The 23,031-nt window shown below is 39.0% G+C and overlaps 1 protein-coding gene and 1 non-coding gene across 2 annotated transcripts in view; one reads left to right on the forward strand and one right to left on the reverse strand.

Annotated features, from left to right (window-relative positions):
- Window positions 1-23,031, reverse strand: part of SHROOM4 (shroom family member 4) — a 253,160-nt gene that overhangs the window by 62,677 nt on the left and 167,452 nt on the right. The window lies entirely within an intron of this gene.
- Window positions 3,308-3,411, forward strand: LOC128070644 (U6 spliceosomal RNA). Its single transcript, XR_008201622.1, has one exon. It is a non-coding gene; the product is annotated as a U6 spliceosomal RNA (small nuclear RNA).

The following is a 23,031-nucleotide window of genomic DNA, read 5'->3' on the forward strand; positions in this document are numbered from 1 at the left end:
CCACCCTTACGGCAGAAAGTGAAGAGGAACTAAAAAGCCTCTTGATGAAAGTGAAAGAGGAGAGTGAAAAAGTTGGCTTAAAGCTCAACATTCAGAAAATGAAGATCGTGGCATCTGGTCCCATCACTTCATGGGAAATAGATGGATAAACAGTGTCAGACTTTATTTTTTGGGGCTCCAAAATCACTGCAGATGTTGACTGCAGCCATGAGATTAAAAGATGCTTACTCCTTGGAAGAAAAGTTAGGACCAACCTAGATGGCATATTCAAAAGCAGAGACATTACTTTGCCAACTAAGGACCATCTAGTCAAGGCTATGGTTTTTCCTGTGGTCATGTATGGATGTGAGAGTTGGACTGTGAAGAAGGCTGAGTGCTCAAGAATTGCTGCTTTTGAACTGTGGTGTTGGAGATGACTCTTGAGAGTCCCTTGGACTGCAAGGAGATCCAACCAGTCCATTCTGAAGGAGATCAGCCCTGGGATTTCTTTGGAAATAATGATGCTAAAGCTGAAACTCCAGTACTTTGGCCACCTCATGCAAAGAGTTGACTCATTGAAGAAGACTCTGATGCTGGGAGGAATTGGGGGCAGGAGGAGAAGGGGACGACAGAGGATGAGATGGCTGAATGGCATCACTGACTGGATGGACGTGAGTCTGAGTGAACTCTGGGAGTTGGTGATGGACAGGGAGGCCTGGCGTGCTGCAATTCATGGGGTCGCAAAGATTCAGACACAAATGAGTGACTGAACTGAACTGAAATGATTGGACACCTTATCTTAGACAAAGGAGGAAAGAATATACAATGGATTAAAGATAACGTCTTTAACAAGTGGTGCTGGGAAAACTGGTTAACCACTTGTAAAAGAGTGAAACTAGAACACTTTCTAATACCAAACACAAAAATAAACTCAAAATGGATTAAAGATCTAAATGTAAGACCAGAATCTGTAAAACTCCGAGAGGAGAACATAGGCAAAACTCTCTCCGACATAAATCACAGCAGGATCCTCTATGACCCAACTCCCAGAATATTGGAAATAAAAGCAAAAATAAACAAATGGGATGTAATTAAAATTAAAAGCTTCTGCACAACAAAGGAAACTATAAGCAAGGTGAAAAGACAGCCTTCTGAATGGGAGAAAATAATAGCAAATGAAGCAACTGACAAACAACTAATCTCAAAAATATACACGCAACTCCTACAGCTCAGTTCCAGAAAAATAAATGACCCAATCAAAAAATGGGCCAAAGAACTAAATAGACATTTCTCCAAAGAAGACATATGGATGGCTAACAAACACATGAAAAGATGCTCAACATCACTCATTATCAGAGAAATGCAAATCAAAACCACAATGAGGTACCATTTCACACCAGTCAGAATGGCTGCAATCCAAAAGTCTACAAGCAATAAATGCTGGAAAGGGTGTGGAGAAAAGGGAACCCTCTTACACTGTTTGTGGGAATGCAAACTAGTACAGCCACTATGGAGAACAGTGTGGAGATTCCTTAAAAAACTGGAAATAGAACTGCCTTATGACCCAGCAATCCCACTGCTGGGCATACACACCGAGGAAACCAGAATGGAAAGAGACACGTGTACCCCAATATTCATCACAGCATTGTTTATAATAGCCAGGACATAGAAGCAACCTAGATGTCCATCAGCAGATGAATGGATAAGAAAGCTGTGGTACATATATACAATGGAGTATTACTCAGCCATTAAATAGAATACATTTGAATCAGTTCTAATGAGGTGGATGAAACTGGAGCCTATTATACAGAGTGAAGTAAGCCAGAAAGAAAAACACCAATACAGTATACTAACGCATATATATGGAATTTAGAAAGATGGTAATGATAACCCTGTATGCGAGACAGCAAAAGAGACACATATGTATAGAACAGTCTTTTGGACTCTGTGGGAGAGGGTGAGGGTGGGATGATTTGAGAGAATGGCATTGAAACATGTATAATATTATATAAGAAACGAATTGCCAGTCTAGGTTCGATGCAGGATACAGGATGCTTGGGGCTGGTGCATGGGGATGACCCAGAGAGATGGTATGGGGAGGGATGTGGGAGGTGGGTTCAGGATGGGGAACACGTGTACACCCATGGTGGATTCATGTTGATGTATGGCAAAACCAATACAATATTGTAAAGTAAAATAAAGTAAAAAAAAAATTCATGTAATAAAAACATTATTTAGGAAGTTTTCTTATTTTTTTGCTGAAAATGCTATGAAATTGGTGGTGTCTAAAACCAAACAGTCAAGGAGGAAACAAAGGAGAAAGCACAGCTAGTTGAATCAAGGAAGACTTTGCAGAGCCTCTAAGTTTGAAAACTCAGGATAATTTCAACAGGAGGAGACTGGGAAAGAGGTCATGTGAGGTGGTTTGTGAAAACAAGAGTGGGAAGAGCAGGAATATACTGAAGGAAGAACATAGAGTTTTTCTAAGGCATACAGGAAATAAAATTAGAATGATGCAACAACATGGCGAGCCTTAAGTGTTTATCCTAACACTTACTTTACCAACAGGCAAGACAGAGGCTTTGGAGGTTCCAGAATAGGAGGAAAGAGATGGTAAAAACAGTATGTTAGGAAGGTTATCCTCATAGCCACATGTAGGATGAATTATGTGGATAAATACTGAAAGTATAGTGAAGTGAGTAGGCTAGTGCCATAGACTTAATAAAAGGTAGAACTAGAGAGGTGACAGTGAGAGTGGAGCAGAATGAAAGGATGTGAGAAAGGACATAAGAGACAGAATCAAGAAACTTGGATTACTAATTAAATATGGAGGAAAGCGAAGTTAAGATGACCATGAAACAGCTAGTGGTGTCTACATTGGGAAGTTGAGAACCAGAGACATGAGTTTGACTTTAGATATGAGCATATTTGATATGCTGTCTAATGTAGATAGTCATGCCCCACAAGCAGCCTGATATCTGGGCTGTAGTGCTAGAAAGACGTTAGGGTAGAGTATGGACGCATGGTCATTATCCACAGAGAGGGGGCAGCCAAGTGCATGTGACTGCCCACAGTATATGCCTGCAAAGGAAATAGAGTGGATGACATATCTCTACAGAACAGCTAAAGAGGAAGAAGAGCTAATCAGAAAGACAAAACAATAAAATGTAATTTTCAGTGATATTGGCAATATATTTTTAAAAACTGTCAGCAAAGTTTCAGGGAAAGAAGCATTCTTATAAACTGCTGGATGGGAATGGATTGGGTATACATTTGCCTCAAGGAAACTTGCCATATATTATCAAGAGACATAAAATGTTCCTGCTGTGTTTGCTTTAGCTGACATATACTAAAATCAGAACAATATAGAGAAGATCAGCATGGCTGTCCCACAAGGATGAAATGCAAATTTGTGAAGCACTGCATAATTTTTTCTAGAATTAGAGAGTGGTGGTGGCTATACAACCTTGTAGATATACTAAAACCCACTTAATTCCACACTTGAAAATAATTAATTTTATGGTTGGTGGATTATATTTGTTTTTAAAAATGTTTGATGTATGAGGCAGGGCACCCAAAGCTGGAGTTCTGTTACAACCTACAGGGATGGAGTGGGGAGGGAGGTGTGAGGAGGTTCAGGAGGAAGAAGACATGTATATGCCTATGGCTGAGTCATACTGATATATGGCAAAAACCATCACAATACTGCAAAATAATTATCCTTCAATTAAAATAAATAAATAAATTTTTAAAAATGTTCCTACCCTTTAATCTAATCTTTCCATCCCAAGGATTCTATCCTAAGAGAGCAATTAGAACTAAACATATTTATTTATGTACATGAAGTATCAACAGCTACAGCGTTATTTATAATGTAAAATTAGGAATATCCTAACTGTTCAAATAGGAAAAGGAGTACATCAAAGCTGTATATTGTCATCCTGCTTATTTAACTTATACACAGAGTACATCATGAGAAACGCTGGGCTGGAAGAAGCACAAGCTGGAATCAAGATTGCCGGGAGAAATATCAATAACCTCAGATATGCAGATGACACCACCCTTACGGCAAAAAGTAAAGAGGAACTAAAAAGCCTCTTGATGAAAGTGAGAGAGGAGAGTGAAAAAGTTGGCTTAAAGCTCAACATTCAGAAAACAAAGATCATGACATCTGGTCCCATCACTTCATGGAAAATAGATGGGGAAACAGCGCAAACAGTGTCAGACTTTATTTTTTTTGGACTCCAAAATCACTGCAGATGGTGACTGTAGCCATGAAATTAAAAGACACTTACTCCTTGGAAGGAAAGTTATGACCAACCTAGATAACATATTCAAAAGCAGAGACGTTACTTTGCCAACAAAGGTCCGTCTAGTCAAGGCTATGGTTTTTCCAGTGGTCATGTATGGATCTGAGAGTTGGGCTGTGAAGAAAGCTGAGCACCGAAGAATTGCTGCTTTTGAACTGTGGTGTTGGAGAAGACTCTTGAGAGTCCCTTGGACTGCAAGGAGATCCAACCAGTCCATCCTAAAGGAGATCAGTCCTGGGTGCTCATTGGAAGGACTGATGCTAAAGCTGAAACTCCAATCCTTTGGCCACCTCATGCAAAGAATTGACTCATTGGAAAAGACCCTGATGCTGGGAGGGATTGGGGGCAGGAGGAGAAGGGGACAACAGAGGATGAGATGGCTGGATGGCATCACTGACTCGATGGACATGAGTTTGAGTGAACTCTGGGAGTTGGTGATGGACAGGGAGGCCTGGCATGCTGCGATTCATGGGGTTGCAAAGTGTTGGACACGACTGAGCAACTGAACTGAACTGAACTGTTCAAAATTTTGGAAGTTAGGTGAAGTACTGTGTATTTACATGAAGGAATAATAGTCTACCATAGTTGTGTTGTTCTTTAGTTGCTCAGTCGTGTCTGACTCTTTGTGACCCCATCAACTGTAGCCCACCAGGGTCCTCTGTCCATGGGATTCTCCAGGAAAGAATATTGGAGTGGGTTGCCATTTCCTTCTCCAGGGGATCTTCCAAACCCAGGGATAGAGCCTGCATCTCCTGCATTGCAGCCAGATTCTTTTCTTCTTTGTTAATATGAGAAACGTTTTTATAGCCCTTCCAGTCCATTCTGAAGGAGATCAACCCCGGGATTTCTTTGGAAGGAATGACGCTAAAGCTGAAACTCCAGTACTTTGGCCACCTCATGTGAAGAGTTGACTCATTGGAAAAGACTCTGATGCTGGGAGGGATTGGGGGCAGGAGGAGAAGGGGACGACCGAGGATGAGATGGCTGGATGGCATCACTGACTCGATGGACGTGAGTCTGAGTGAACTCTGGGAGTTGGTGATGGACAGGGAGGCCTGGCGTGCTGTGATTCATGGGGTCGCAAAGAGTCGGACACGACTGAGCGACTGAATTGAACTGAACTGAGTACATGATTGAACTTTTTATTTCAAACACTTATCCAGTATAGAACTATATAAAGTGAAATATTTAAATGCACTTCTGTTTCCCTAAATTTTTTTTACATAAATAAGACATTATTATTCATTCAATAAATATTTATAGGCTGCCGACCATATTCCAAACATTCTTTTAGAATGTCTTTGTTCATGTACAAAACAAAAGTTGTTTTGAGGACTTCTGTATATTGCATATCTCTGTTTCTATTTCTCCAAATCAGTGTCTCTAAGTCCATTTCTATCTCTGTCTCCATGTCTGTTCCTATCAGTGCATATCTTTTTTTTTAAGTTAATTTATTTTAATTGGAGGATAATTATTTTACAATATTGGGATGGTTTTTGCCATATATCAACATGAATCAGCCACAGGTGCACATGTGTCCCTCCATCCTGAAACATCGCCCCTCCACCACCACCTCCCTCCCCACTCCATCCCTCTGGGTTGTCCCAGAGCACCGACTCTGAGTGCCCTGCTTCACGCATCAAACTTGCACTGGCCATCTATTTTACATATGGTAATATACATGTTAAAATGCTATTCTCTCAAATCATCACACCCACACCTTCTCCCGTAGAGTCCAAAGCCTGTTCTTTACATCTGTGTCTCTTTTGCTGCCTTGCATATAGGGTTGTCATTACCGTTTTTCTAAATTCTATATATATGTGTTAATATACAGTATTGATGTTTCTCTTTGACTTACTTCAATCTGTATAATAGGCTCCAGTTTCATCCAAATCATTAGAACTGACTCAAATGTGTTCCTTTTCATAGCTGAGTAACATTCCATTGTTTATATGTACCACAACTTCCTTATCCATTCATTTGCTGATGGACATCTAGGTTGCTTTCATGTCCTAGCTATTGTAAGCAGTGTTTCAACGAACATTGGGGTACATGTATCTCTTTCAATTCTGGTTTCCTCACTGTGTATGCCCAGCAGTGGGACTGCTGGGTTGTATGGCAGTTCTATTTCCAGTTTTTTAAAGGAATCTCCACATGATTCTCCATAGTGGCTGCACCAGTATGCATTCCCACCAACAGTGTAAGAGGGTTCCCTTTTCTCCACACCCTCTCCAGCATGTATTGTTTGTAGACATTTTGATGGTGGCCATTCTGACCTGTGTGAAATGATACCTCATTGTGGTTTTGATTTATATTTCTCTAATAATGAGTGATGTTGAGCATCTTTTCATGTGTTTATTAGCCATCTGTATGTCTTCATAGGAGAAATGTCTGTTTAGTTCTTTTGCCCACTTTTTGATTGGGTTGTTTGTTTTTCTGGTATTGAGCTGCATGAGTTGCTTGTATATTTTGGAGATTAATTCTTTGTCAGTTATTTTGCTTGCTATTGTTTTCTCCCATTCTGAAGGCTGCCTTTTCACCTTGCTTATAGCTTCCTTCATTGTGCAAAAGTTTTTAAGTTTAATTATGTACCATTTGTTTATTTTCATTTCTTTTACTCTGGGAAGTGGGTCATAGAGGATCTTGCTGTGATTTATGTCAGAGAGTGTTCTGCCTATGTTTGCCTCTAAGAGTTTTATAGTTTCTGGCCTTACATTTAGATCTTTAATCCATTTTGAGTTTATTTTTGTGTAGTATACTCATTTTCACTATATTGATATTTCCAATCCATGAACATGGTATATTTCTCCATCTATTTGTGTCATCTTTGATTTCTTTCATTAGTGTTTTATAGTTTTCTATCTATAGTTCCTTTGTTTCTTTAGGTAAATTTATTCCTAAGTATTTTATTCTTTTCATTGCAATGGTGAATGGGATTGTTTTCCCAGGACAAGATGGCTTCAGAGGTGAATTCTACCAAAAATTTAGAGAAGAGCCATACCTATCCCACTCAAACTCTTCCAGAAAAGTGCAGAGGAAGGCAAACTCCCAAACTCATTCTATGAGGCCACCATGACCCTCATACCAAAACCAGACAAAGATGGCACACAAAAAGAAAATGACAGGCCAATATCACTGATGAACATAGATGCAAAAATCCTTAACAAAATTCTAGCAAACAGAATCCAACAACATATTTAAAAGATCATACATCATGACCAAGTGGGCTTTATTCCAGGGATGCAAGGATTCTTCAATATTTATAAATCAATCAATGTGATATACCATATTAATAAACTGAAAGATTAAAAACATATGATTTTCACAATAGATGTAGACAAAGCCTTAGACAAAATTCAACACCCATTTATGATAAAAACTCTCCAGGAAGCAGGCATAGAAGGAACATACTTCAACAAAATAGCTATAAATGACAAACCCACAGCAAACATTATCCATAGTGGTGAAAAATTGAAAGCATTTCCTATAAAATCAGGAACAAGACAAGTGTGCCCACTCTCACCACTACTATTTAACATCGTTTTGGAAGTCCTAGCCACAGAAATCAGAGAAGAAAAAGAAATAAAAGGAATCTAGATTGGAAAAGAAGAAGTAAAACTCTCACTGTTTGCAGATGACATGTTCCTCTACATATTAAACCCTAAAGATAACACCAGAAAATTACTAGAGCTAATCAATGAATGTAGAGTTCCAAAGAATAGCAAGGAGGGATGAGAAACCCTTCCTCAGTGATCAATGCAAAGAAACAGAGGAAAATAATAGGATGGGAAAGACTAGAGATCTCTTCAAGAAAATTAGATACCAACGGAACATTTCATGCAAAGATGGGTACAATAAAGGACAGAAACAGTACGGCTCTAACAGAAGCAGAAGAAATTAAGAAAAGGTGGCTAGACTACGCAGAAGAATTATACAAAGAAGATCTTAATGACCTAGATAACCACAATGTTGTGATCACTCACCTAGAGCCAGACATCCTGGAGTGCGAAGTCAAGTGTGCCTTAGGAAGCATTACTATGAACAAAGCTAGTGGGGGTGATAGAATTCCAGCTGAGCTATTTCAAATACTAAAAGATGATGCTGTGAAAGTGCTGCACTCAATATGCCAGCAAATTTGGAAAACTCAGCAGCGGCTACAGGACTGGAAAAATGTCAGTTCTCATTCCAATCCCAAAGAAAGGCAATGCAAAAGAATGGTCAAACTACTACACAATCGTACTCATCTCACACACTAGTAAAGTAATGCTGAAAATTCTCCAAACCAGGCTTCAACAGTATGTGAACAAAGAACTTCCAGATGTTCAGGCTGGATTTAGAAAAGGCAGAGGAACCAGAGATCAAATTGCCAACATCTGCTGGATCACTGAAAAAGCAAGAGAGTTCCAGAAAAACATCTATTTCTGCTTTACTGACCACACCAAAGCCTTTGACTGTGTGGATCACAACAAACTGGAAAATTATTAAAGAGATGAGAATACCAGACCCCCTTATATGTCTCCTGAGAAATTTGTATGCAGGTCAAGAAGCAACAGAACCGACATGGAACGAGAGACTGGTTCCAAATTAAGAAAAGAGTATGTCAAGGCTGTATATTGTCACCTTGCTTATTTAACTTATATGTAGAGTACATCATGCCAAATGCTGTATTGGATGAAGCACAAGCTGGAATCAAGATTACTGGGAGAAATATAAATAACCTTAGATATGCAGATGATACCACCCTTATGGAAGAAAGTGAAGAGGAACTGAAGAGCCTCTTGATGAAAGTGAAAGAGGTGAGTGAAAAAGCTAGCTTAAAACTCAATATTCAAAAAACCAAGAACATGGCATCTGGTCCCATCACTTCATGGAAAATAGATTTGGAAACAATGGAAACAAGTGACAGACTTTAATTTGGGGGGCTCCAAAAGCAATGCAGATGGTGACTGCAGCCATGAAATTAAAAGATGCTTGCTCCTTGGAAGAAAAGCTCTGATAAACCTAGACAGCATATTAAAAAGCAGAGAAATTACTTTGCCGAAAAAGGTCCGTCTAGTCGAAGCTATGGTTTTTCCAGTAATCACGTATGGATGTGAAAGTTGGACCATAAAGAAAGCTGAGCACCAAAAAATTGATGCTTTTGAACTGTGGTGTTGGCAAAGACTCTTGAGAGTCCCTTGGACTGCAGTCAATCCTAAAGGAAATCAGTCCTGAATACTCATTGGAAGGACTGATATTGAAGCTGAAGCCCCAGTACTTTGGCCCACCTAATGTTGAGCACTGACTGATTGGAAAAGAGCCTGATGCTGGGAAAGACTGAAGGCAGAAGGAGAAGGGGACAACAGAGGATGAGATGGTTGGATGGCATCACCGACTCAAAGGACATGAGTTTGAGCAAGTTCTAGGAGTTGGTGATGGACAGTGAGGCTTGGCATGCTGCAGTCCATGGGGTCGCAAAGAGTCAGACACAGCTGAGCAACTGAACTGATTTAATGAATATAGTAAGGTTGTTGGATATACACAGATATCCCTTACATTCCTATACACTAACAATTGAAAAACAGAAAGAGAAATTAAGGCAGGCAGATTCTATACTGCTGAGCCACCAGGGAAGCCCATAGTCTGCTATTACAAAAGAGAAAAAACAGTATACAAACCTGTATGTTGTATCAGCCCAACTCAAAAAACAAATAACCATATGCATATATTCATGTACAAGCATATACATATTAAAAGCCGGTATGGGCATGTCCCTGGTGATCCAGTGCTAAGAATCTGAGCTCCCAATGCACAGGGCCTGGGTTTGATCCCTGGTAGGAGACCTAGATCCCTCATGCCACCATCAGGAGTTCACATGCTACAACAAAGATCCATCGCAGCCAAATAAATAAATAAATAAAAATTTTAAAAAAGCTAGGTGAAAATTACTAATATCTTACCATTAAGTATCTCTGTGTGTCAGAATTAAGGGATATTTTCATTCTTTATAATTTTAGAAAATTTCAAAATTGTGTACATAACATGTGTATTACTTTTAAATGAGAAAAGTTTCCCAAAGAAAAAGGACTCCCTCATACACAGACATATCATTTACCCTGGCCAACTGTCTAATACAGCTGTCTGACACATTCTTAAGTTAGGAATTTGCAATTATACTTATGATCTCACTTAACTCTTTCAAACATCTGGATTTTGCCCTTAGGGAAATCAGCTCAGAGCCCACCAACCTAGCAAGATGGTTTCCCCAACAAATACTTTCCTGTTTGGAAGCAGATTCCTCTGCTTATTCTACTAACTAAAAAAAGATATATATATATATATATATATACCTGACATTTTTTTACCCCCAATATCAGCACTAGTTACTGTTCTCTGCTGTGAGATGTGGCCAGAGCTGGAAGAACAGGAGCAAGTTGAGAAGAGGCCGGTCAGAAGGAAAAGGAGATCAAGTCAAAGTCAGCATCAAGACCACACTCATTGGGTTAAAATCATTTTACTACTTAGGACCTTCTTGACTTTGGTTTCTTTCTAGGTGCCTGATGAACTTGATAGGAAAAAGTCTGGTAGAGAGGTGACAAAGCACAGGAAAAGATGATGGGGGTGGCAGCAAGTACTATTTGTGAAGCCATAACTGATAATATTTATAGTTCCCAAAGAACTTTCATGGACACCAGTCCATTTAATTCTTACAAGAATCTTATAAACTCCATGTTAGAAAAGAAGAACCTCCATGTCAGGTTCAGAGGTAAAATCATACGAGGCTTGAATCCAAATTATTTGCTTCCAAATTCCTGTTTTTTTCCTAAACAATAGTTCTCAAAGTTTGTCTCATATAGCAGCATCAGCATCACCTGGGAAATTGAAGGAAATAAAAATCTGGGGCCCCACTCCAAACTTTTTGAACTAGAAACTCTGTGAGTGGAGCCCAGCCATCTGAATTTTAACAAGCCCTCCAAGTGATTCTGATTCGTGCTCAAGTTTGAGACCCATCACTCTAAAAAAAATGCTACCATACATTTGAAACAGATTTTCAAATGGCTTCTTTAAAATACTGGCTGCTGCTGCTTTTACTTACGTGGGGTCTTGTCTTCTAAGGCAGCCTGGGAGCCTCCCTTCAACTGCCAGCGGCAGTTGTACACATAGCCAGTGGCTATGTACACAATAGAGGGTATCTGCTTGAACAGAATTCGGGCTCTGGGGGCAGGAACATTCTACTTCATGGTGAGGCACATCCCAGAACCAAAAGGGCTGTTCCCACATCGCAACTTCCATTGTTGAGTGGAGACATGAGCTGGCAAGCAGCTGCCATATATCCATCTCCTCTGCTGAAGTTTCTCTTAATAAAGCTTTCACACGGTTTTACAATGCTCTGCATGAGCCTCTGGGAAATTCCCTGATCTGACGTATTTATGTTTATAAACCTCTAGTTCATCAGGTTTTTCATCTCTTTGTATTTCGGGTTTTTTTTTTTTCAATGGATTTGGAAGCAACAGCTGAGAAAAAATATACAGCAATTGAAACAAAATTATTTTCCTTCTGGGGAACCTGGACACCCAATTTCCTCACTGCAGGTAACTGTTCATTCTTTCTCTCTCTCACATACACACAAAGTCATGCACATTCCTCCCCCATGAGATGGAGAACAAACAAATCAGTTACTCCTTGGAAAACTGGATTTGACATATACTGGATTTTAACTTTTGTCAAGGTGATTTTCGTCAAATTGAAACAAAACTCATACATAGATATGGATTTAATTTGAAAATGCTGAAGCAGAAAGACAAAAACAAGGACTGAGAATTATAAAATTTTCAAGATGCTAGGAGTGAACAGAATTGGTTGTATTTCCCCTTCTATAAGGCACTTGCATTGAATTCATTCATTATTTATTCATCGATTCATTCATTCATTATTGAGAGCCAAGAGAGCACCATTCAAGGTGCTGGGGACAAACCAATTAATAAAACACACAAAATAGTCTCCATGGAACTCAACTCTATAAATATAGAGTATGACAGGTAGTGATAAGTGCTATGAAGATAGAGAAAGCAGGGTAAGGGATAAACTGGCAGGTCTCTCTATATGAAGGCCAATTCTATTTTAGAGCGTGTGGTCAGGGAAGGCTTCTGAGGTGATACTTGAACAACAAAAGTATTAATAAACAAAGTCACAGAAGGAGCCAAACAAATACTGAGGGAAAATGTTCTAGGCAGAGGCATCAGCCAGAGAAGTGGTCCTGAGACAGGATCAGCTTGTCATGGTCCAAAAATAGCATGAAAGCCTGTGTGGTTGGAGCAGAATAAACAAGACAAAGAGAGGTAGGAAATAAGGTTGGGGAAGGAGCCAGGGGCCAGGTGAATGGGTTATTGTAAGGATTTGGGGTTTAATGGTAAGAGTGATGGAAATAAATCCTGTGTCTATTATGTGTTTGTGCATGTGTACATGTGAAGTCACTTCAGTGTGTCTGACTCTTTGTGACTCTATGGACCATAGCCCACCAGGCTCCTCTGTCCATGGGATTCTCCAGGCAAGAATACTGGAGGGGGTTGCTATGCCCTCCTCCAGGGGATCTTCAGGAGTCTAAAAGGGCTTCACAGGTGGTACTAGTGGTAAAGAACCTACCTGCCAATGCAGGAGATGTAAGAGATGTGGGTTCGATCCCTGGGTTGGGAAGATCCCCTGAAGGAGGGCATTGCAACCCACTCCAGTATTCTTGCCTGGAGAATCCCATGGACAGAGAAGCCTGGGAAGCTACAGTCCATAGTGTCACACAAAGTCGGACATGACTGAAGCAATTTAGCATACACACACAAGGAATCTAAAAAGTCTGTACTATGATCCTTGCCCTCAAGAAGCTTTCAATCTGTCATCCATTTGGGGAAACAAGCCAGAAGTACAGGAGACTTGAAAAGGGATAGGGGTTCTTGCTGACTCATATATACTTGTTCCTAATACTAACGAGCTAGTTTTCGTAGAAAACAGCTCCAGAAGAGAAAAAAGCTTGCCTTCTATGCCAATTTGAGAAGATTCTTTCATCTCACATTTTAGGCTTTTTTATCTCAAAAGCACTTACAGTGTTTACTATGTATTACAAATATTAAAACAGTTAATACTCGTAACTATCCTACAAAGCAGGTGCTACTATTGTCATCTCCATTATTCAGAGAGGAACATCAGAGGCCTGGAGAGATAGAGTAACTTGCCCAAGATCACAGATCTACAAAGTCACAGAGATGGTATTCAAACTCAGGCAGCCTGGCTCGAGTCCATATTCTTAACCACTATTCTAATCTGCCTTGCCGAAAGAGAAGGATCAGAAGCGGGGGGCGGGGGGGGGGGGGCAGGGCATGATGAATCTAAAATTGAGAATAAAAGGGAAAGTCTCCCAGATGTCCTAGGTGAACCAGAAGAATTCTGGGGCCTATGAGAAACATGGGGAGAAGACTGAACTAGTTGAGGGGAAGAGCTAGAGAAGCAGCTCTTTCCTATGGGAAACTGAGAGGTCATGGGACTTTTGGGTATCCTGACCTGCCTATCACAGAATACATAATGTCTAACAGCCTACAGGGTCTTCCTGGTGGCTCAATGGTAAAGAATCCGCCTGCCAATGCAGGAGACACAGGTTGGATCCCTGAGTCGGGAAGATCCCCTGGAGAAGGAAATGCCAACCTACTCCGGTATTCTTGCCTGGGAAATCCCATGGACAGAGAAACCTGGTGGGCTACAGTCCATAGAGTCGCAAAGAGTTGAACATGACTTAGTGATTAAACAACAACAACAAGAGCCTGCAACCAGAGAAACCTACATAAAGGAGGTCAAGCATGAGGTCTGGTCCTGAAGGAAGAGTAGGAACTAAGATGAAAAGTACTTCTATAAGAGTAGCTTGTAAAAATCAAGGAATTTGAGAAAAACATAGTGTTCTGAAGGTAGAGTGTATGAGGAGGGGTGGTAGGAGGTAAATCTAGAGAGGCAGGCTGAACAGGACATAGAAGATCCAGGTTGCCATGCTAATGAATTTGGACTTTCCCCACAGGCACTGGGAGCCAGTGAAAAACTCTAAGCATGATAATGGCAGAGTCAGATTTGTATTTTGGAAAGATGCATCTGCTAGCATTTTTTTTAGGGAGAAAGAAGCAGGTGGACCAGTTAGGAAATGAATGTTATAGTCCAACATGATCCATGATTCAGGGATAGAATGGTAAGGCAGATTTGAGACTTGTCTGAGAATGGTCTAGGAGGTAAAACCAATAAATCTTGGTTCCCAGTTGGACAAATGTGAGAGATAAAGGAAGGGGTCCAGAGTGTGTGCAGATATCTCACTTCAGTAAATGACTGAGTCTGTCACCAAGACGAGTAGGGAGGGAAATTAGCCCAGTTTTGGACAAGTTGAGTTTTAAGTTTTTATATTTTTAAAGATAGAGTACCCAAGAACTATGGACAGAGGTTCATAATACTGTATAGGAGGGAGTGATCAAAATCATCTCCAAGAAGAAATGGAAAAGGGCAAAATGGTTGTCTGGGGAGGCCTTACAAATAGCCGAGAAAAGAAGAGAAATGAAAGCCAAGGGAGAAAAGGAAAGAAATATCTATCTGAATGTAGAGTTCCAAAGAATAGCAAGGAGAGATAAGAATGTCTTCCTAAGTGATCAGTGCAAAGAAATAGAGGAGAACAATAGAATGGGAAAGATTAGAAATCTCTTCAAGAAAACTAGGGATACCAAGGGAACATTTCATGCAAAGATGGGCTCGATAAAGGACAGAAACGGTAGGAACCAAGCAGAAGATATTAAGAAGAGGTGGCTAGAGTACACAGGAGAACTATACAAAAAAAGATCTTCATGACGCAGATAACCAGGATGGTGTGATCACTCACCTAGAGCCAGACTTCCTGGAGTGTGAAGTCAAGTGGGCCTTAGGAAGCATCACCACAAACAAAGGTAGTGGAGGTGATGGAATTCCAGCTGAGCTATTTAAAACCCTAAAACATAATGCTGTGAAAGTGCTGCTTTCAACATGCCAGCAAATTTGGAAAACTCAGCAGTGGCCACAGGACTGGAAAAGGTCAGTTTTCATTCTAATCCTAAAGGAAGGCAATGCCAAAGAATGTTTAAACTACCACACAATTGTACTCATCTCACGTGTTAGCAAAGTAATGCTGAAAATTCTCCAAGCTAGGGTTCAACAGTACATGAACTGAGAACTTCCAGATATTCAAGCTGGATTTAGAAAAGGCAGAGGAACCAGAGATCAAACTGTCAACATCTGCTGGATCAGAGAAAAAGCAAGAGAATTTCAGAAAAACATCTACTTCTGCTTCATTGAGTATGCTAAAGCCTTTGACTGTGTAGATCACAACAAACTGCAGAATATTGCTCAAGAGATGGTAATATCAGACCACCTTACCTGCCTCCTGAGAAATCTGTATGCAGGTCAAGAAGCAACAGTTAGAACTGGACATAGAACAACAGACTGGTTCCAAACTGGGAAAGGAGTATGTCAAGGCTGTATATTGTCACCTTGTTTATTTAACTTTTATGCAGAGTACATCATGAGAAATGCTGGACTGGATGAAGCACAAGCTGGGATCAAGATTACTGGGAGAAATATCAATAACCTCAAATATGCAGATGACACCACCCTTATGGAAGAAAGTGAAGAGGAACTAAAAACTCTCTTGATAAAAGTGAAAGAGGAGAATGAAAAAGCTAGCTTAAAACTCAACATTCAAAAAAACCAAGATCATGGCATACAGTCCCTTCACTTCATGGCAAATAGATGGGGAAACAATGGAAACAGTGAGAGACTTTATTTTCTTGGGCTCCAAAAGCACCTGCAGATGCTGACTGCAGCCATGAAATTAAAAGATGCTTGCTCCTTGGAAGAAAAGCTCTGACAAACCCAGATAGCATATTCAAAAGCAGAGACATTACTTTGCCGACCAAAGTACATCCAGTGAAAACTATGGTTTTTCAGTAGTCATATATGGATGTGAGAGTTGAACCATAAAAAAAGCTGAGTGCCGAAGAACGGATGCTTTTGAACTGTGGTGTTGGAGAATACTCTTCAGAATCCCTTGGACAGCAAGGAGATCAAACCAGTCAATCCTAAAGGAAATCAGTCCTGAATATTCATTGGAAGAACTGAGGCTGAAGCTGAAGCTTCAATACTTTGGCCACTTGATGCGAAGAACTGACTCCTTGGAATAGACCCTGATGCTGGGAAAGATTGAAGTTAGGAGGAGAAGGGGATGATAGAGGATGAGATGGTTGGAAGGCACCACTGACTAGATGGACATGAGTTTGAGCAAGCTCGGGGAACTGGTGTTGGACAGGGAAGCCTTGCATGCTGCAGTCCATGGGGTCACAAAGAGTCAGACACAGTTGAGCAACTGAACTGAACTAAAAGCAGTATTTGTGAAAGGTAAACCACTCAAACAGTACAAAGGCATATACGATGAAAAATGAGTTCCCCATACTCTGGGGGAAACCATCATTAACAGTTTCTTGTTTATCCCTAGGCATAGTATGACATAGTTTTAAGAACATAAGCTCTGGAATGAGACTGTCTAGATTTGAATCTGCCACTGCTACTGTGTGCCCTTGGACTAGTTATTCAACAGCTCTGCCTCACTTACATTATCTGTAAAATAGCTATTATAATAACAGGACACACAAGAAAAGCATACTAGAGTACTGTTCAAGATCTTGCTGTTTGTGTTTAACAATATATGTAGAAGATAATTTTGTATCTGCATGTAGTTTTTCACAAATTTTTAATAACCACTTACTATTGTACTTGTGTGAATTTTCATACTTTATTTAACCTTTACTCAATTAATGAGCATTAAGTTTGTTTCTAATTTTTTTAATGTTGCAATGAATATCTTTGAACAACTCTTCACACACACATATATGATTATATCTGTTAGATGAATTCCTGTAAGTGGAGCTCTGGTTCAGAGCATATGAATGTTTAATTGTGATAAAGTCTCCTGAAATCCAAAGAAGTTATGCTAATTTGCTTTTCCACCAACAATGTTTTAGAGCAGTGCGTTTCAAACTTTCATGTGCAAACAAATCACTTAGGGATCTCATTAAAATGCAGATTCTGATTTAGTAGGTCTGGGATAGGGCTGAATTTGTAACAAGCTCTCAGTTTATGCAGATACTGCTGGTCCAAGAACCACACTTTGAGTAGCAAGGTATGTATTACGGTGTAAGAGTACACATTTCTCTACATGCTTGTCAAAAAATATGTATTACATGTTCTGATTTTTGCCATTCTGATTAGTGAAAGTTGTATTGGTGTTAAGGTGAGAATTATTGATTAAATTAACCTATATTTCTTTAATTATGAGTGTTGTCGAGTATCTATTTATTTTTATAAGCCAATATTCTTTTTCCCTGGATTGGTTGTTTAGTTTCTTTTTTTCCTATTTTTAAAATAATGGTTTGTTGATATTTTTCTAAGTGATTCTCGGTCTCAAGAGCTCTTTATATATACAGGGAACCAGCCATTTCTTATATCAGATACAAATCCTTCTCAGATTTTTTTGTCTTTGGATTCTGTTTATGTATTTTTGTGATACTGTAAATTTTAACTTTCATGCAGTCAAATTTAACAATGTCCTCCTTTATGGCTTCCTTTGTGTCTTGCTTAGAAAGACCTACAATATTTACTAATAAAATCATACATTAAAAAACATACACTAAACTATGCTTTTGGATCAATTACTAGACTCAATTATGGTCCATTGATCTGTCTATTCATGTGCTAGTACCAAACTGTTTTAATTATTGTAATTTTATAATATGTTTCAACAGGACTGGTCCCTTTCTCCCTTATTACTCTTCCTTTTCAGACTTTTCTTGACTACTCTTACAGATCATATATATATTATATTTACATTTCCATGTGTACTTTAGATGGGCTTCCCAGGTGGCGCTATTGCTAAAGAACCCGCCTGCCAACGCAAGAGACGTGAGAGATGCAGATTCAATCCCTGGGTTGGGAAGATTCACTGGAGGAGGGCATGACAACCCACTCCAGTACTGCTGCTGGGAGGCTCTCATGGACAGAGGAGCCTGGCAGGCTGTGGTCCATAGGGTAGCAAAGAGTTGGACATGACTGAAGCGACTTAGCACATATACTTTAGAATAAGCCTGGCCATGTTGGATTATGATGTGTTTGGGAGACATCTTGGTGGCAAATTGTAACATGCTGTTGAAAGTGGTAATCTAGTATCTAGGAGTATGATCTTCTCTGGATACAGAAATCTGAGGGTCATCAGTGATATCTGAAGCCCCTCAAAAAAGGTTCATAGAATGAGAAAGAGGGTCTGAAGCAGAACTCTAGGTTAGTGGTTCTCAAAGTTCAGTCTTCAGACCAGCACTACCTGAGAATTTCTTAGACCCTGACTGGATCAGAAACTTGGGTGGGGGAGGGGAGCAATATGTTCCTTAACAAACCTTCCAGAGGATTCTAATGCACACTCAAGTTTGAAGACTACTCTTCTAGGGTATACCTATAGTCAAGTGACAAATTAAGGAAAGAGAGCTGAAAATAAGTAGTAGGAAGAAAACCAGGAGAAAGACATATTTCATAATCAAAGAAAAGAAATTTTCAGAAAAAAGTTAAATAGGGTCATTATTTATTAAGCAACTATTTTTAAAGGGCTTAAGGTAAATATCATTATTCTCATCTTACAAATGAGAAAATTTTGGTTAACTAATTTACAAAAGGTCAGCCAGCTGATATGTGATTTGACACCAGTGCTATTAAATACCAATGACTATGTGCCTTCCATTGTACTCCTTCTGCTACTGAAAAACTGCTGACTGGAAAAGAAGAAAAGATGCTCCTTGAGTTTTTTATTCAATCTGGAGGACACTAATTCATCTTGGTCCTATAGAGAAGACTGTCATGTAGTGGAAGAAGCCAGACTACAGTGAGAAAATGTGAAGAAGACGATGGAGACAAAGTGTAATGATACTTTTCAACTGCCTAAGAAGCTTGGCTGTGAAGGAAAAGAGACTGGTAATTGCAAGAGGACAAAAATTAAGGAGACAGAGCTGATGTTTTTTTAAGATGAAGTGACCACCAGAAGATATCTGTGTAACTGAGATTAATTTAGATTATGAGTAACATTCTATAGGTCTAGAACAATCACTGGTCTTTATCTGAACCCCCAAACCACAGCAGTTCTACCTATACTCTACAATTGCCAATTGAATGTTTACATCTCCCATCAATCCCCTCAAATTAAAGACAAAAGAAAAACAAACAAACATTGACATCAAGCCTAGCTCTTCCTAATTTATCTTTTTGTTGTGTCTTAAATCCCTAAAGATCTGACTAACTCAAGCCTTGTAACCATTGTTTCCTTCTCTTCTTTGGCTTTTATATTGAATTAGTCTCCACATCCTAGCTTTGAAATATATCCCCTATTAATTCATCCTGTCCATTCCTACTGTCACAACTTTATATAAGCAATCATGTCACATGGCCTCCCTACCAGTTTCCCACAGATACCAACTCTTATTCACCTATGCACAATCCTGCAATGACTCCTCATGGCCTACTAGATAAACTTTGCTTTTCTGGGCCTTCTATTAGATGGTTCGAATTCACCTCTCACTGATCCCCTTTATAAATCTTAATCTGGGTGGGCTCACTTAATATTTCTCAAACCTACATACACATTTCTCTCCATCTTCTCTTTATGCCTTACCACATTCTGTTTAGGAATTGAGCCAACCTTCCCTTCTTTTGTTCAAGTTCCTTGTGATGTTCTTCTTCCAATTTTTACAACCACTTGCTGCTGGTATCACTCATTTTGACAATCACCTACCTCCTTTCTCAACCATTTTACCTATATATGTTTTTCCCTCCACTAGAGTTTGTGGCTAGAACACACTCCTGCTGTGAGCCCCACTACACTATTTAACATATTGCTTATTGCTGTTCAGTCGCTAAGCTGTGTCCAACTCTTTGTGACCCCATGGACTGCAGCATATCAGGTTTCCCTGTCCTTCACTAACACCCAGAGTTTGCTCAAACTCATGTCCATGGAGTCAATGATGCCATCCAACCATCTCATCCTCTGCTGTCCCCTTCTCCTCCTGCCCTCAATCTTTCTCAGCATCAGGGTCTTTTCCAAAGAGTCAGCTCTTCACATCAGGAGGCCAAAGTATTGGAGCTTCAGCATCAGTCCTTCCAATGAATATTCAGGGTTGATTTCCTTTAGGATTGACTGGTTTGATCTCCTTGCTGTCTGTATATGCTAGGCACACAAACTCAAAAACATTTATTAAATCAATGAAATTATATTATGATAACTTGGTAATTAAAGAGATACTTGGTGAATAAATGTTTAGAAAATGTCTTTCTTTTTCCCTTTCAAATGTCATATTAAAAACAGTGTACATTCACTAGTTAGGTACCCAGTATCAAGTACTAATGTAAGTATATTGTCATTAAGTACTTATTTAATAATTCTTATGAATTCCTGTCAGGTAGGAATTACTTCCCTGAATTATCCATAAATACAAGACTATAAGATGGTTGAAGGCTTGTCCAGTATTTCTACTGTGTACTCAGAGCCTGCAATGAAAACCCCCAAGTCCATTGCTCCATCCTCTATAACACAGGTTAATTTGTTTAATTTTAAACCAATACAGTATTGTAAAGTAAAACAAAGTAAAAATAAAAATTTAAAAAAAATTAAAAAAAAAGAAAGCTACTATATACAGCATGGCTAAACAACAAGATCCCATTATACAGAACAGGGAGCTATAGTCAACACCCTATGATAAACCATACTGGAAAAGAATATGAAAAAGAATATATATATATATGTATAACTGAGTGACTTGCTTTCAAACAGAAAATTTGATTTACAATATTGTAAATCAACTATACTTCAATAAAATTTTAAAAAAATAAATAAACAGGCTTCTATGTTTCTTAGTTGAATTATAAACATGGTTTTTCTATAGTCTTGATGTAAGAATAGCTTCTAACAAGATAGGTAAATAATGAATATATTTATATCTCAACTTTAGTGTCTAATAACAGTTACTATGAATAATGACAGAAAGTATCTGTGTGTCCACAAAGTAAACTTGTGCCATAACACAAAGAGAGATGAGATGCAGCAGGGTGCTATATTAACATTCATAATTATGCATTTTATGTTCCAAAAATGAATTGTTTGACAGCAAAGGAAAATGGCAATCAATAGTAAGAATTATGGCAAAAGCAATAAGGTTAATCAACATATAATTGACTCTCAAATATGCACATTTTAGCTGTTTTCTTTTACTGTGTTTATGATTTATTATTTAGAAACATTATAAACTAATCTACTAGAATATATTTCCCTATTAAAGACACCCAAAATGAAAGCCCATTCATATCAAGTGAATTAATTTTTTATGACACATAGATATATCAAGGGAAATATATATTAAGAGAAGCTTTTGTTCCACAAATGCAATAACCTACACATAATGAGGTGTCAACTTCTTCAGAGAAATTTGTCTAACACACACATACACACACACACAGGCACTTTGGAAAGAGTTTAAACTTATTGGGAGAAAAAGACTAAATTAAAAACTCTTTTTTCAATATCTCCTAATGCATGCTTTATTAAACATAGCACAATCCAAAGAAACAGGAGGAATACAGAATACAAATGACAACATTTTCCCACTGACTGAGACTGACCCAGCTTTAGTTGAGAAAGGAAGATGTCTTCACCCAGCAGATGGCTATTGAATTCCTTAATTAAGATGCCAAAACCCATCAGTCCAGCTGCAAACATACCCACACCTAGAACCTTAACTCTCACCCTATCCATAGGCTGATTAACTCAGATTATTCTGTCAAGATGAGCAAGCATTCCAGGTCAAGGCAAAGCTAAGGTCTGGGTGACTGTCCTCTCAGAGAAACTTACACTTTGTTTTGCTCTGAGCTCTACTGAGGTGCAAGCTTACTGCTGAAGATAATACTAACAAGGTGAGGCAAGTGAGAAAGCATGCACAGCCTATGGATTTTTAATGTCATACAAGGATTTCTTGAAGATCTCAACTAAAATATTCAATTTAAAGCTTCTGAAAATGTTACAGAGACAGAAATAAAATAGGTAGGTAGGTAGGAACCAAATGAGGTATTATAGAGAGGAAATTATTATTTCAATACTGACACATATATACAGAATTTAGAAAGATGGTAATGATGACCCTGGATGCGAGACAGCAAAAGAGACACAGATGTATAGCACGGACTTTTGGACTCTGAGGGAGAGGGAGAGGGTGGGATGATTTGGGAGAATGGCATTGAAACATGTATACTATCATGTAAGAAATGAAGTGCCAGTCTACGTTCGATACAGGATACAGGATGCTTGGGGCTGGTGCATGCGAATGATCCAGAGAGATGATATGGGGTGGGAGGTGGGAGGGGGATTCAGGATTGGGAGCTTGTATACACCCGTGGTGGATTCATGTCAATGTATGGCAAAACCAATACAGTACTGTAAAGTAAAATAAAGTAAAAATAAAATTTAAAAAAAAATAAAGAAAAAGTAAAAAAAAATAAACAATGAGAGAGCTGCCTTCAGATTTGTGTAAAAAAAAAATACTATGGAGTTAGATGGACCTGACTATGAGATAATGGACATTCCAGTTACTTCATTTCTTTGTACCTTTGTCTCCTCACCTGTAATATGGGGATATGT

Source organism: Budorcas taxicolor, chromosome X (genome assembly GCF_023091745.1).
Source record: "Budorcas taxicolor isolate Tak-1 chromosome X, Takin1.1, whole genome shotgun sequence".
Classification (NCBI taxonomy): domain Eukaryota; kingdom Metazoa; phylum Chordata; class Mammalia; order Artiodactyla; family Bovidae; genus Budorcas; species Budorcas taxicolor.